Below are 16643 nucleotides of genomic sequence, written 5' to 3' on the forward strand. Positions count from 1 at the left end.
CTATGACGACCATTATGACATCATTGTTGCCATGACGACCATTATGACATCACCGTTGCCATGACGACCATTATGACATCATTGTTGCCATGACGACCATTATGACATCACCGTTGCCATGACGACCATTATGACGTCGCCATGACGACCATTATGACGTCGCCATGACGACCATTATGACATCACCATTGCCATGATGACCAATATGACGTCGCCATGACGACCAATATGACGTCGCCATGACGACCATTATGACATCACCATTGCCATGACGACCAATATGACATCACCGTTGCCATGACGACCATTATGACGTCGCCATGACGTCCATTATGACATCACCGTTGCCAAGACGACCATTATGACGTCGCCATGATGACCAATATGACATCACCGTTGCCATGACGACAATTATGACGTCGCCATGACGACCAATATGACGTCGCCATGACGACCATTATGACATCACCATTGCCATGACGACCAATATGACATCACCGTTGCCATGACGACCATTACGACGTCGCCATGACGTCCATTATGACATCACCGTTGCCATGACGTCCATTATGACATCACCGTTGCCATGACGTCCAATATGACATCACCGTTGCCATGACGACCAATATGACATCACCGTTGCCATGATGACCAATATGACGTCGCCGTTGCCATGACGACCATAATGACGTCGCCGTTGCCATGACGACCATAATGACGTCGCCGTTGCCATGACGACCATTATGACGTCGCCATGACGACCATTATGGCATCATTGTTGCCATGACGACCATTATGACATCATTGCTGCCATGACGACCATTATGACATCACCGTTGCCATGACGACCATTATGACATCACCGTTGCCATGACGTCCATTATGACATCACCGTTGCCATGACGACCATTATGACATCACCGTTGCCATGACGACCAATATGACATCACCATTGCCATGACGACCATTATGACGTTGCCATGACGTCCATTATGACATCATTGTTGCCATGACGACCATTATGACATCACCGTTGCCATGACGACCATTATGACGTTGCCATGACGTCCATTATGACATCACCGTTGCCATGACGACCATTATGACGTCACCATTACGACCATTATGACATCACCGTTCCCATGACGTCCATTATGACGTTGCCATGACTACCATTATGACGTCGACATGACTACCATTATGACATCACCGTTGCCATGACTACCATTATGACGTTACCATGACGTCCATTATGACATCACCGTTGCCATGACAACCATTATGACGTCGCCATGACGACCATTATGACATCACCGTAGCCATGATGACCATTATGACATCACCGTTGCCATGACGACCATTATGACATCACCGTAGCCATGACGACCATTATGACATCACCGTTACCATGACGACCATTATGACGTTACCATGACGTCCATTATGACATCACCGTTGCCATGACGACCATTATGACGTCGCCATGACGACCATTATGACGTCGCCATGACGACCATTATGACGTCGCCATGACGACCATTATGACGTCGCCATGACGACCATTATGACATCACCGTCGCCACAACGACCATTATGACGTTGCCACGACGACCATGATGACATCATCGTTGCCATGACGACCATGATGGCATCATCGTTGCCATGACGACCATGATGGCATCATCGTTGCCATGACGACCATGATGGCATCATCGTTGCCATGACGACCATGATGGCATCATCGTTGCCATGACGACCATGATGGCATCATCGTTGCCATGACGACCATGATGGCATCATCGTTGCCATGACGACCATGATGGCATCATCGTTGCCATGACGACCATGATGGCATCATCGTTGCCATGACGACCATGATGGCATCATCGTTGCCATGACGACCATGATGGCATCATCGTTGCCATGACGACCATTATGGCATCATCGTTGCCATGACGACCATTATGGCATCATCGTTGCCATGACGACCATTATGGCATCACCGTTGCCATGACGACCATTATGGCATCATCGTTGCCATGACGACCATTATGGCATCACCGTTGCCATGACGACCATTATGGCATCACCGTTGCCATGACGACCATTATGGCATCACCGTTGCCATGACGACCATTATGGCATCACCGTTGTCATGACGACCATTATGGCATCACCGTTGTCATGACGACCATTATGGCATCACCGTTGTCATGACGACCATTATGGCATCACCGTTGCCATGACGACCATTATGGCATCACCGTTGCCATGACGACCATTATGACATAATCGTTGCCATGACGACCATTATGACATAATCGTTGTCATGACGACCATTATGACATCATCGTTGTCATGACGACCATTATGACATCATCGTTGTCATGACGACCATTATGGCATCACCGTTGCCATGACGACCATTATGGCATCACCGTTGCCATGACGACCATTATGGCATCACCGTTGCCATGACGACCCTTATAATGTTGCCAGGACGACCATTTTGACATCATCGTCGCCATGACGACCATAATGACATCATCGTCGCCATGACGACCCTATGACATCACATTCGCCATGACGACAATTATGACATCATCGTCGAAATGACGACCAATATGATATCATAGTCGGCATTATGACATCATCGTCGCCATGAGGACCATTATCACATCATCGTCGGAATGACGACCTTTATGACATTATCGTCGCCATGACGACCATTATGACGTCGCCATGACGACCATTATGACAGCACGGTTGCCATGACGACCATTATGACATCATTGTTGCCATGACGACCATTATGACGTTGCCATGACGACCATTATGACGTCACCGTTGCCATGATGACCATTATGACGTCACCGTTGCCATGACGACCATTATGACATCACCGTTGCCATGACGACCATTATGACGTTGCCATGACGACCATTATGACAGCACCGTCGCCATGACATCATTGTTGCCATGACGACCATTATGACGTCATTGTTGCCATGAAGACCATTATGACGTCATTGTTGCCATGACGATCATTATGCCGTCGCCATGACGACCATTATGACAGCACCGTCGCCATGACGACCATTATGACGTTGCCATGACGACCATTATGACGTTGCCATGACGACCATGACGACCATTATGACGTTGCCATGACGACCATTATGACATCATTGTTGCCATGACGACCATTATGACATCACCGTTGCCATGACGACCATTATGACATCACCGTTGCCATGACGACGATTATGACGTTGCCATGACGACCATTATGACGTTGCCATGACGACCATTATGACAGCACCATCGCCATGACGACCTTTATGACATCATTGTTGCCATGACGACCATTATGACGTCGCCATGACGACCATTATGACAGCACGGTTGCCATGACGACCGTGACGACCATTATGACGTCGCCATGACGACCATTATGACATCATTGTTGCCATGACGACCATTATGACGTCGCCATGACGACCATTATGACAGCACCGTCGCCATGACGACCATTATGACAGCACCGTCGCCATGACGACCATTATGACGTCGCCATGACGACCATTATGACGTCGCCATGACGACCATTATGACGTCGCCATGACGACCATTATGACGACGCCATGACGGCCATTATGACAGCACCGTCGCCATGACGACCATTATGACAGCACCGTCGCCTTGACGACCATTATGACAGCACCGTCGCCATGACGACCATTATGACAGCACCGTCGCCATGACGACCATTATGACAGCACCGTCGCCATGACGACCATTATGACAGCACCGTCGCCATGACGACCATTATGACATCATTGTTGCCATGACGACCATTATGACATCATTGTTGCCATGACGACCATTGTGACGTCGCCATGACGACCATTATGACAGCACCGTCGCCATGACGACCATTATGACGTCGCCATGACGACCATTATGACAGCCCCGTCGCCATGACGACCATTATGACAGCCCCGTCGCCGTGACGACCATTATGACAGCCCCGTCGCCATGACGACCATTATGACGTTGCCATGACGACCATTATGACGTTGCCATGACGACCATTATGACGTTGCCATGACGACCATTATGACAGCACGGTTGCCATGACGACCATTATGACAGCACCGTCGCCATAACGACCATGACGACCATTATGACATTGCCATGATGACCATTATGACATCACCGTTGCCATGACGACCATTATGACATCACTGTTGCCATGACGACCATTATGACATCACCGTTGCCATGACGACCATTATGACATCACCGTTGCCATGACGACCATTATGACATCACCGTTGCCATGACGACCATTATGAAGTTGCCATGACGACCATTATGACGTTGCCATGACGACCATTATGACGTTGCCATGACGGCCATTATGACATCATTGTTGCCATGACGACCATAATGACATCACCATTGCCATGACGACCAATATGACATCACCGTTGCCATGACGACCATTATGACGTCGCCATGACGACCATTATGACATCACCATTGCCATGACGACCAATATGACATCACCGTTGCCATGACGACCATTATGATGTTGCCATGATGACCATTATGGCATCACCGTTGCCATGACGACCATTATGACGTTGCCATGACGTCCATTATGACATCATTGTTGCCATGACGACCAATATGACATCATTGTTGCCATGACGACCATTATGACGTCACCATGACGACCATTATGGCATCATCATTGCCATGACGACCATTATGGCATCATTGTTGCCATGACGACCATTATGACATCACCATTGCCATGACGACCATTATGACGTCGCCATGACGACCATTATGACGTCGCCATGATGACTATTATGACATCATCGTTGCCATGACGACCATAATGGCATCACCGTTGCCATGACGACCATCATTGTTGCCATGACGACCATTATGACATCACCGTTGCCATGACGACCAAGATGACATCACCGTTGCCATGACGACCAATATGACGTCGCCATGACGACCAATATGACGTCGCCATGACGACCAATATGACGTCGCCATGACGACCAATATGGCATCATTGTTGCCATGACGACCATTATGACATCATTGTTGCCATGACGACCATTATGACATCATTGTTGCCATGACGACATCATTGTTGCCATGACGACCATTATAACATCATTGTTGCCATGACGACCATTATGACATCATTGTTGCCATGACGACCATTATGACGTCGCCATGACGACCATTATGACATCACCGTTGCCATGACGGCCATTATGACGTTGCCATGACGGCCATTATGACGTTGCCATGACGACCATTATGACGTTGCCATGACGACCATTATGACATCATTGTTGCCATGACGACCATTATGACATCACCATTGCCATGACGACCAATATGACATCACCGTTGCCATGACGACCATTATGACATCACCATTGCCATGACGACCAATATGACATCACCGTTGCCATGACGACCATTATGATGTCGCCATGATGACCATTATGGCATCACCGTTGCCATGACGACCATTATGACGTTGCCATGACGTCCATTATGACATCATTGTTACCATGACGACCATTATGACATCATTGTTGCCATGACGACCAATATGACATCACCGTTGCCATGACGACCATTATGACGTCGCCATGACGACCATTATGGCATCATCATTGCCATGACGACCATTATGGCATCATTGTTGCCATGACGACCATTATGACATCACCGTTGTCATGACGACCATTATGACGTCGCCATGACGTCCATTATGACATCATTGTTGCCATGACGACCATTATGACATCACCATTGCCATGACGACCATTATGACGTCGCCATGACGACCATTATGACGTCGCCATGATGACCATTATGACGTCGCCATGATGACCATTATGACATCATCGTTGCCATGACGACCATAATGGCATCACCGTTGCCATGACGACCATCATTGTTGCAATGACGACCAAGATGACATCACCGTTGCCATGACGACCAATATGACGTCGCCATGACGACCAATATGACGTCGCCATGACGACCAATATGACGTCGCCATGACGACCAATATGGCATCATTGTTGCCATGACGACCATTATGACATCATTGTTGCCATGACGACCATTATGACATAATTGTTGCCATGACGACCATTATGACATCATTGTTGCCATGACGACCATTATGACATCATTGTTGCCATGACGACCATTATGACATCATTGTTGCCATGACGACCATTATGACATCACCGTTGCCATGACGACCATTATGACATCACCGTTGCCATGACGACCATTATGACATCACCGTTGCCATGACGACCATTATGAAGTTGCCATGACGACCATTATGACGTTGCCATGACGACCATTATGACGTTGCCATGACGGCCATTATGACATCATTGTTGCCATGACGACCATTATGACATCACCATTGCCATGACGACCAATATGACATCACCGTTGCCATGACGACCATTATGACGTCGCCATGACGACCATTATGACATCACCATTGCCATGACGACCAATATGACATCACCGTTGCCATGACGACCATTATGATGTTGCCATGATGACCATTATGTCATCACCTTTGCCATGACGACCATTATGACGTTGCCATGACGTCCATTATGACATCATTGTTGCCATGACGACCAATATGACATCATTGTTGCCATGACGACCATTATGACGTCACCATGACGACCATTATGGCATCATCATTGCCATGACGACCATTATGGCATCATTGTTGCCATGATGACCATTATGACATCACCATTGCCATGACGACCATTATGACGTCGCCATGACGACCATTATGACGTCGCCATGATGACCATTATGACATCATCGTTGCCATGACGACCATAATGGCATCACCGTTGCCATGACGACCATCATTGTTGCCATGACGACCAATATGACGTCGCCATGACGACCAATATGACGTCGCCATGACGACCAATATGGCATCATTGTTGCCATGACGACCATTATGACATCATTGTTGCCATGACGACCATTATGACATCATTGTTGCCATGACGACATCATTGTTGCCATGACGACCATTATGACATCATTGTTGCCATGACGACCATTATGACATCATTGTTGCCATGACGACCATTATGACGTCGCCATGACGACCATTATGACATCACCGTTGCCATGACGGCCATTATGACGTTGCCATGACGGCCATTATGACGTTGCCATGACGACCATTATGACGTTGCCATGACGACCATTATGACATCATTGTTGCCATGACGACCATTATGACATCACCATTGCCATGACAACCAATATGACATCACCGTTGCCATGACGACCATTATGACATCACCATTGCCATGACGACCAATATGACATCACCGTTGCCATGACGACCATTATGATGTCGCCATGATGACCATTATGGCATCACCGTTGCCATGACGACCATTATGACGTTGCCATGACGTCCATTATGACATCATTGTTGCCATGACGACCATTATGACATCATTGTTGCCATGACGACCAATATGACATCACCGTTGCCATGACGACCATTATGACGTCGCCATGACGACCATTATGGCATCATCATTGCCATGACGACCATTATGGCATCATTGTTGCCATGACGACCATTATGACATCACCGTTGCCATGGCGACCATTATGACGTCGCCATGACGTCCATTATGACATCATTGTTGCCATGACGACCATTATGACATCACCATTGCCATGACGACCATTATGACGTCGCCATGACGACCATTATGACGTCGCCATGATGACCATTATGACGTCGCCATGATGACCATTATGACATCATCGTTGCCATGACGACCATAATGGCATCACCGTTGCCATGACGACCATCATTGTTGCCATGACGACCAAGATGACATCACCGTTGCCATGACGACCAATATGACGTCGCCATGACGACCAATATGACGTCGCCATGACGGCCAATATGGCATCATTGTTGCCATGACGACCATTATGACATCATTGTTGCCATGACGACCATTATGACATAATTGTTGCCATGACGACCATTATGACATCATTGTTGCCATGACGACCATTATGACATCATTGTTGCCATGACGACCATTATGACATCATTGTTGCCATGACGACCATTATGACATCACCGTTGCCATGACGACCATTATGACATCACCGTTGCCATGACGACCATTATGACATCACCGTTGCCATGACGACCATTATGACGTTGCCATGACGACCATTATGACTTCGCCATGACGACCATTATGACATCACCGTCGCCATGACGACCATTATGACTTCGCCATGACAACCATTATGACATCACCGTCGCCATGACGACCATTATGACTTCGCCATGACGACCATTATGACACCACCGTTGCCATGACGACTATTATGACACCACCGTTGCCATGACGACCATTATGACACCACCGTTGCCATGACGACCAATATGACACCACCGTTGCCATGACGACCAATATGACACCACCGTTGCCATGACGACCAATATGACATCACCGTTGCCATGACGACCATTATGACATCACCGTTGCCATGACGACCATTATGACGTCGCCATGGCGACCATTATGACATCATTGTTGCCATGACAACCATTATGACATCATTGTTGCCATGACAACCATTATGACATCACCGTTGCCATGACGACCATTATGACGTTGCCATGACGTCCATTATGACATCATTGTTGCCATGTCGACCATTATGACATCACCGTTGCCATGACGACCATTATGACGTCGCCATGACGACCATTATGACATCACCATTGCCATGACGACCAATATGACATCACCGTTGCCATGACGACCATTATGACGTCGTAATGACGACCATTATGGCATCATTGTTGCCATGACGACCATTATGACATCACCGTTGCCATGACGTCCATTATGACATCACCGTTGCCATGACGACCATTATGACATCACCGTTGCCATGACGACCATTATGACGTCGCCATGACGACCATTATGGCATCATTGTTGCCATGACGACCATTATGACATCACCGTTGCCATGACGACCATTATGACGTCGCCGTTGCTATGACGACCATTATGACGTCGCAGTTGCCATGACGACAATTATGACGTCGCTGTTGCCATGACGACCATTATGGCGTCGCCATGACGACCATTATGGCGTCGCCATGACGACCATTATGACATCATTGTTGCCATGACGATGAAATTGACATTATCTTAGCCGTGACGACCAATTTGACATCATCGTAGCCGTGACGACCATTATGACATCACCGTTGCCATGACGACCATTATGGCATCACCGTTGCCATGACGACCATTATGACGTTGGCATGACGACCATTAAGACATCATTGTTGCCATGACGACCATTATGACATCACCGTTGCCATGACGACCATTATGACGTTGCCATGACGTCCATTATGACATCATTGTTGCCATGACGACCAATATGACATCATTGTTGCCATGACAACCATTATGACATCATTGATGCCATGACAACCATTATGACATCACCGTTGCCATGACGACCATTATGACGTTGCCATGACGTCCATTATGACATCATTGTTGCCATGACGACATCATTGTTGCCATGACGACCATTATGACATCATTGTTGCCATGACGACATCATTGTTGCCATGACGACCATTATGACATCATTGTTGCCATGACGACCATTATGACATCATTGTTGCCATGACGACCATTATGACATCACCGTTGCCATGACGACCATTATGACGTCGCCATGACGACCATTATGACATCACCGTTGCCATGACGGCCATTATGACGTTGCCATGACGGCCATTATGACGTTGCCATGACGGCCATTATGACGTTGCCATGACGACCATTATGACATCATTGTTGCCATGACGACCATTATGACATCACCATTGCCATGACGACCAATATGACATCACCGTTGCCATGACGACCATTATGACATCACCATTGCCATGACGACCAATATGACATCACCGTTGCCATGACGACCATTATGATGTCGCCATGATGACCATTATGGCATCACCGTTGCCATGACGACCATTATGATGTTGCCATGACGTCCATTATGACATCATTGTTGCCATGACGACCATTATGACATCATTGTTGCCATGACGACCAATATGACATCACCGTTGCCATGACGACCATTATGATGTCGCCATGACGACCATTATGGCATCATCATTGCCATGACGACCATTATGGCATCATTGTTGCCATGACGACCATTATGACATCACCGTTGCCATGACGACCATTATGACGTCGCCATGACGTCCATTATGACATCATTGTTGCCATGACGACCATTATGACATCACCATTGCCATGACGACCATTATGACGTCGCCATGACGACCATTATGACGTCGCCATGATGACCATTATGACGTCGCCATGATGACCATTATGACATCATCGTTGCCATGACGACCATAATGGCATCACCGTTGCCATGACGACCATCATTGTTGCCATGACGACCAAGATGACATCACCGTTGCCATGACGACCAATATGACGTCGCCATGACGACCAATATGACGTCGCCATGACGACCAATATGTCATCATTGTTGCCATGACGACCATTATGACATCATTGTTGCCATGACGACCATTATGACATAATTGTTGCCATGACGACCATTATGACATCATTGTTGCCATGACGACCATTATGACATCATTGTTGCCATGACGACCATTATGACATCATTGTTGCCATGACGACCATTATGACATCACCGTTGCCATGACGACCATTATGACATCACCGTTGCCATGACGACCATTATGACATCACCGTTGCCATGACGACCATTATGACGTTGCCATGACGACCATTATGACTTCGCCATGACGACCATTATGACATCACCGTCGCCATGACGACCATTATGACTTCGCCATGACAACCATTATGACATCACCTTCGCCATGACGACCATTATGACTTCGCCATGACGACCATTATGACACCACCGTTGCCATGACGACTATTATGACACCACCGTTGCCATGACGACCATTATGACACCACCGTTGCCATGACGACCAATATGACACCACCGTTGCCATGACGACCAATATGACACCACCGTTGCCATGACGACCAATATGACATCACCGTTGCCATGACGACCATTATGACATCACCGTTGCCATGACGACCATTATGACGTCGCCATGACGACCATTATGACATCATTGTTGCCATGACAACCATTATGACATCATTGTTGCCATGACAACCATTATGACATCACCGTTGCCATGACGACCATTATGACGTTGCCATGACGTCCATTATGACATCATTGTTGCCATGACGACCATTATGACATCACCGTTGCCATGACGACCATTATGACGTCGCCATGACGACCATTATGACATCACCATTGCCATGACGACCAATATGACATCACCGTTGCCATGACGACCATTATGACGTCGTAATGACGACCATTATGGCATCATTGTTGCCATGACGACCATTATGACATCACCGTTGCCATGACGTCCATTATGACATCACCGTTGCCATGACGACCATTATGACATCACCGTTGCCATGACGACCATTATGACGTCGCCATGACGACCATTATGGCATCATTGTTGCCATGACGACCATTATGACATCACCGTTGCCATGACGACCATTATGACGTCGCCGTTGCCATGACGACCATTATGACGTCGCCGTTGCCATGACGACCATTATGACGTCGCTGTTGCCATGACGACCATTATGGCGTCGCCATGACGACCATTATGGCGTCGCCATGACGACCATTATGACATCATTGTTGCCATGACGATGAAATTGACATCATCTTAGCCGTGACGACCAATTTGACATCATCGTAGCCGTGACGACCATTATGACATCACCGTTGCCATGACGACCATTATGGCATCACCGTTGCCATGACGACCATTATGACGTTGGCATGACGACCATTAAGACATCATTGTTGCCATGACGACCATTATGACATCACCGTTGCCATGACGACCATTATGACGTTGCCATGACGTCCATTATGACATCATTGTTGCCATGACGACCAATATGACATCATTGTTGCCATGACAACCATTATGACATCATTGATGCCATGACAACCATTATGACATCACCGTTGCCATGACGACCATTATGACGTTGCCATGACGTCCATTATGACATCATTGTTGCCATGACGACCATTATGACATCACCGTTGCCATGACGACCAATATAACATCACCGTTGCCATGACGACCATTATGACGTCGCCATGACGACCATTATGACATCACCGTTGCCATGACGACCATTATGACGTCGCCATGACGACCATTATGGCATCATTGTTGCCTTGACGACCATTATGACATCACCGTTGCCATGACGTCCATTATGACATCACCGTTGCCATGACGACCATTATGACATCACCGTTGCCATGACGACCATTATGACGTTGCCATGACGTCCATTATGACATCATTGTTGCCATGACGACCATTATGACATCATTGTTGCCATGACAACCATTATGACATCATTGATGCCATGACAACCATTATGACATCACCGTTGCCATGACGACCATGATGACGTTGCCATGACGTCCATTATGACATCATTGTTGCCATGACGACCATTATGACATCACCGTTGCCATGACGACCAATATGACATCACCGTTGCCAAGACGACCATTATGACGTCGCCATGACGACCATTATGGCATCATTGTTGCCATGACAACCATTATGACATCACCGTTGCCATGACGTCCATTATGACATCACCGTTGCCATGACGACCATTATGACATCACCGTTGCCATGACGACCATTATGACGTCGCCATGACGACCATTATGGGATCATTGTTGCCATGACGACCATTATGACATCACCGTTGCTATGACGACCATTATGACATCATTGTTGCCATGACGACCATTATGACATCATTGTTGCCATGACGACCATTATGACATCACCATTGCCATGACGACCATTATGACGTTGCCATGACGTCCATTATGAGATCATTGTTGCCATGACTTCCATTATGACATCACCGTTGCTATGACGACCATTATGACGTCGCCATGACGACCATTATGACATCACCGTTGCCATGACGACCATTATGACGTCGCCATGACGACCATTATGACGTCGCCATGACGACCATTATGACATCACCATTGCCATGACGACCAATATGACATCACCGTTGCCATGACGACCATTATGACGTCGCCATGACGTCCATTATGACATCACCATTGCTATGACGTCCATTATGACATCACCGTTGCCATGACGTCCATTATGACATCACCGTTGCCATGACGTCCAATATGACATCACCGTTGCCATGACGACCAATATGACATCACCGTTGCCATGATGACCAATATGACGTCGCCGTTGCCATGACGACCATAATGATGTCGCCGTTGCCATGACGACCAATATGACGTCGCCATGACAACCATTATGGCATCATGGTTGCCATGACGACCATTATGACATCATTGCTGCCATGACGACCATTATGACATCACCGTTGCCATGACGACCATTATGACATCACCGTTGCCATGATGACCATTATGACATCACCGTTGCCATGACGACCATTATGACATCACCGTTGCCATGACGACCAATATGACGTTGCCATGACGTCCATTATGACATCATTGTTGCAATGACGACCATTATGGCATCATTGTTGCCATGACGACCATTATGACATCACCGTTGCCATGACGACCATTATGACGTCACCATTACGACCATTATGACTTCACCGTTGCCATGACGTCCATTATGACGTCGCCATGACTACCATTATGACATCACCGTTGCCATGACTACCATTATGACATCACCGTTGCCATGACTACCATTATGACGTTACCATGACGTCCATTATGACGTCGCCATGACGACCATTATGACGTTGCCACGACGACCATGATGACATCATCGTTGCCATGACGACCATGATGGCATCATCGTTGCCATGACGACCATGATGGCATCATCGTTGCCATGACGACCATGATGGCATCATCGTTGCCATGACGACCATGATGGCATCATCGTTGCCATGACGACCATGATGGAATCATCGTTGCCATGACGACCATGATGGCATCATCGTTGCCATGACGACCATGATGGCATCATCGTTGCCATGACGACCATGATGGCATCATCGTTGCCGTGACGACCATGATGGCATCATCGTTGCCATGACGACCATGATGGCATCATCGTTGCCATGACGACCATTACGACATCATCGTTGTCATGACGACCATTACGGCATCACCGTTGTCATGACGACCATTACGACATCACCGTTGTCATAACGACCATTACGGCATCACCGTTGCCATGACGACCATTACGGCATCACCGTTGCCATGACGACCATTACGGCATCACCGTTGCCATGACGACCATTACGGCATCATCGTTGCCATGACGACCATTACGACATCATCGTTGCCATGACGACCATTATGACATCATTGTTGCCATGACGACCATTATGACATCACCGTTGCCATGACGACCATTATGACATCACCGTTGCCATGACGACCATTATGACATCACCGTTGCCATGACGACCATTATGACATCACCGTTGCTATGACGACCATTATGACATCATTGTTGCCATGACGACCATTATGACATCACCGTTGCCATGACGACCATTATGACATCATTGTTGCCATGACGACCATTATGACATCACCGTTGCCATGACGACCATTATGACGTCGCCATGACGACCATTATGACGTCGCCATGACGACCATTATGACATCACCATTGCCATGATGACCAATATGACGTCGCCATGACGACCAATATGACGTCGCCATGACGACCATTATGACATCACCATTGCCATGACGACCAATATGACATCACCGTTGCCATGACGACCATTATGACGTCGCCATGACGTCCATTATGACATCACCGTTGCCAAGACGACCATTATGACGTCGCCATGATGACCAATATGACATCACCGTTGCCATGACGACAATTATGACGTCGCCATGACGACCAATATGACGTCGCCATGACGACCATTATGACATCACCATTGCCATGACGACCAATATGACATCACCGTTGCCATGACGACCATTACGACGTCGCCATGACGTCCATTATGACATCACCGTTGCCATGACGTCCATTATGACATCACCGTTGCCATGACGTCCAATATGACATCACCGTTGCCATGACGACCAATATGACATCACCGTTGCCATGATGACCAATATGACGTCGCCGTTGCCATGACGACCATAATGACGTCGCCGTTGCCATGACGACCATAATGACGTCGCCGTTGCCATGACGACCATTATGACGTCGCCATGACGACCATTATGGCATCATTGTTGCCATGACGACCATTATGACATCATTGCTGCCATGACGACCATTATGACATCACCGTTGCCATGACGACCATTATGACATCACCGTTGCCATGACGTCCATTATGACATCACCGTTGCCATGACGACCATTATGACATCACCGTTGCCATGACGACCAATATGACATCACCATTGCCATGACGACCATTATGACGTTGCCATGACGTCCATTATGACATCATTGTTGCCATGACGACCATTATGACATCACCGTTGCCATGACGACCATTATGACGTTGCCATGACGTCCATTATGACATCACCGTTGCCATGACGACCATTATGACGTCACCATTACGACCATTATGACATCACCGTTCCCATGACGTCCATTATGACGTTGCCATGACTACCATTATGACGTCGACATGACTACCATTATGACATCACCGTTGCCATGACTACCATTATGACGTTACCATGACGTCCATTATGACATCACCGTTGCCATGACAACCATTATGACGTCGCCATGACGACCATTATGACATCACCGTAGCCATGATGACCATTATGACATCACCGTTGCCATGACGACCATTATGACATCACCGTAGCCATGACGACCATTATGACATCACCGTTACCATGACGACCATTATGACGTTACCATGACGTCCATTATGACATCACCGTTGCCATGACGACCATTTTGACGTCGCCATGACGACCATTATGACGTCGCCATGACGACCATTATGACGTCGCCATGACGACCATTATGACGTCGCCATGACGACCATTATGACATCACCGTCGCCACAACGACCATTATGACGTTGCCACGACGACCATGATGACATCATCGTTGCCATGACGACCATGATGGCATCATCGTTGCCATGACGACCATGATGGCATCATCGTTGCCATGACGACCATGATGGCATCATCGTTGCCATGACGACCATGATGGCATCATCGTTGCCATGACGACCATGATGGCATCATCGTTGCCATGACGACCATGATGGCATCATCGTTGCCATGACGACCATGATGGCATCATCGTTGCCATG

Source organism: Phyllobates terribilis, unplaced genomic scaffold, assembly GCF_046119375.1.
Source record: "Phyllobates terribilis strain yellow unplaced genomic scaffold, ASM4611937v1 Scaffold_67__1_contigs__length_7525285, whole genome shotgun sequence".
Lineage (NCBI taxonomy): Eukaryota > Metazoa > Chordata > Amphibia > Anura > Dendrobatidae > Phyllobates > Phyllobates terribilis.